General features: G+C 30.9%; 1 long non-coding RNA gene across 1 annotated transcript; it reads left to right on the top strand.

The window, feature by feature from the left end:
• Positions 1 to 246: 246 nt before the first annotated feature.
• LOC110876151 lies at positions 247 to 729 on the top strand. Its single transcript, XR_004890434.1, has 3 exons — positions 247 to 285; positions 388 to 532; positions 655 to 729. It is a non-coding gene; the product is annotated as an uncharacterized LOC110876151 (long non-coding RNA).
• Positions 730 to 2,856: the final 2,127 nt, after the last annotated feature.

Raw genomic sequence — 2,856 nt, 5'->3', positions numbered from 1 at the left:
GCATAAATCTAGTTCTCTCTCACAAATTAACTAATCATAATATTCAACCCTAGATCTGGAAAAAGTTCGTTCTCTCTATCTTCATCTTCATCACTACCGGCTTGATAAACATATTCATGGTCCGCCGTAAACCAACAACCATCACCGCCGTAAACCAGCAACCATCACCGCCGTAAACCACCATATTCAACCCTAGATCAGGGTCCGCCGTAAAACAGCAAATACATGTTTGTGATATTAAGCCAAATATGTTAAATGTTGGTCGAAAGCGAGCCCAACAAAGAGGTAAGTGTGCGTTTATACTTTATTCGTGTGTATATGTATGTATATATTGGTTAGAGAGATAATGCAAGTTTATTAACCACCGTATATCTTCCAACTATTTAGGGCTTGGAGATTTGGGATCTCTCGCATGGATTGAGGGAGATGCAGAAAGGCTTACGTTTGAGGATAACTCAATGGATGGTTACACTATCGCTTTTGGTATTAGGAATGTTACACATATTGAAAAAGTTCTTGCGGAAGCATACAGGTGCTTGATAAATATTCTGTAAAATTTTGATTTAAATATTTGTCACGTGACATCGACATGACAAATATATTGTATTCATCAATGACAAATCGTTCTCTGTTAATAGTTTTCTTTTCGATCAGGGTACTGAAAAAGGGAGGGCGATTCCTTTGCCTTGAACTTAGCCATGTAGACACTCCAGTTTTCAAGCAGCTGTAAGTAGTTTCAAAACAATATATTGAAAACCACTTTTCCCAAGCCTTGAACTTAGCCATCAAGGACCCACACCATAGTGGATCTTTACTTTTTGTTCCTGGTATTCTCTCTCTCCTATGAAGTTTGCATTTTGTAACTTTGAATGTGAAAAAAGCGTTGTGAGATATTTCTGTTTTTACTTTTTGTTCCTAGATTGAACCTTTTTTAATTCATTTTTAAGTTTTATATACATTTGTTAAAGGATTGATGGTGACTTTGTTCTTATTTTTATAATATATTTCTGTTTTGTGTTTGTTTTCAGTGTTGAGTACAATGTTTAATGCAATGTACACATGTGTATTCTGATTTTGCTCTGTTTTAATGCGATGTACACATGTGTATTCTGATTTTGCTATGTTTTTAATGCGATGTACACATGTGTATTCTGATTTTGCTCTGGTTTTAACGCGATGTACACATGTGTATTCTGATTTTAACGCGATGTACACATGTGTATAGCGTCTGTTTTTGTGATATCTTGGAATTTTTTTGTGTATTGAATGTGTAAGGTTGTTGATGTACACTTGTGAATTATGCAAAGTATTAGTTGCTTAGTTTTTTTGTGCTATTATAGGAGATGTCGTTAACGAGAAAAGTGGAGATGGAAGGTCGATAAGGATGATTCACGTATGAGGTCGATAAGGATGATTCACATATGTTTGTTTGCTTACAATGTGGCGAATAGTTGTAAAGATTATGTTTTTAGTTTTTTCGATTATGTTTGGTTTATTGTTTTTACGAAACTGGAACTTGTAATTATATGTTTTTTTGTTTGGTTTGGAAAACATTATGGAACTTGTAATTTGTTAAATATAAAATAGTTTTACAGGTATTGTTTCTATGTATGTATTATGTAGCTAATTACACATATGTACGATGCTGAGTACACATGTGTACTATTCTATTTATATCCAAGTACACATGTGTATACCGTTGAAATATGAAGGTTACGTGGATCTTAAAAATCAAAATTTGAATTCTGGTGATGAAATCTGAAATAAAAATTAAAATTGAAATCTGGTGATTTGTTGTTTGTTTTGATAATTATCTTATTAATAAATAAAACATAATGTGGATGATGAATTTAAAATAGGAAAGATGTAACTTAATTCAATTATTAAAATAATGATTTAAATCTAATATTTTATATAATTACAATCCTACCCTTAACAACTAAAAAGGAAATCAAGGGTTCAGATCTGTTCATGCAGTTCACTCTTGGGACGTTGTTCACGCTGGAACCCTATATATATATATATATATATATATATATATATATATATATATATATATAGGGGAGGGTTATCTTGAGAACGCCAAATATTGCGAGAACCGTGAGAACGAATGAAAAAACCAATCAAAACCAAACTTTTGTATACAAATCTCATTGTAATTAAGATACAACATCAAAACAAGAATTTATAACATCAAATAATTCATTTCTCATTTCAAAATCATTCTTTTTAGATTTTTTACACATGTGTAAATATAGCAGATTTACACATGTGTAAATGGCAAACTTACACATGTGTAAATTTTCTTTATTTATGAATTCACGTAAATCTAAACGTGTAAATTGAATTTCTAACATTGTATTCGAATAATAATGATAAGTGTAGAAAAAAAATTTTGAATTTGAATTGTTTTTGACCAAGTTCTCATGGTTTTTTCATTTGTTCTCACGGTTCTCACAAATATTTAGCGTTCTCATTTAAACCCTCCCCTATATATATATATATATATATATATATATATATATATATATATATATATAGAGTAGGAGTTGGGTGGAAAGTCTATTTTTCCTAGAAAGTCTAGGAAGGAATAAGAATTGGACAAGTGTCATTGAGGGATTTTAAGTAGAAGGGCTATCATGTAATTTCACATTTTAATTTTATTTTTGGAATGTATCTTCATTAACTAAAATTCCATGATTTTCGGAATTTTTATTATTTTCGAATTCAAATCTGGAAGTCAATGTGTTCATTAACTAAAATTCCATGTCACATTACATCGCATATTCCATTGTTCAGAAGATTACTGGAATTTATCAGCATGTTCTTGGTGCTGTGTTTTAATAGTTTACAGGG

Source organism: Helianthus annuus, chromosome 1 (assembly GCF_002127325.2).
Source record: "Helianthus annuus cultivar XRQ/B chromosome 1, HanXRQr2.0-SUNRISE, whole genome shotgun sequence".
Classification (NCBI taxonomy): Eukaryota; Viridiplantae; Streptophyta; class Magnoliopsida; order Asterales; family Asteraceae; genus Helianthus; species Helianthus annuus.
The sequence above is the reverse complement of the archived record's forward strand: the minus strand, read 5'-3'. Positions and strand labels throughout refer to the sequence as shown.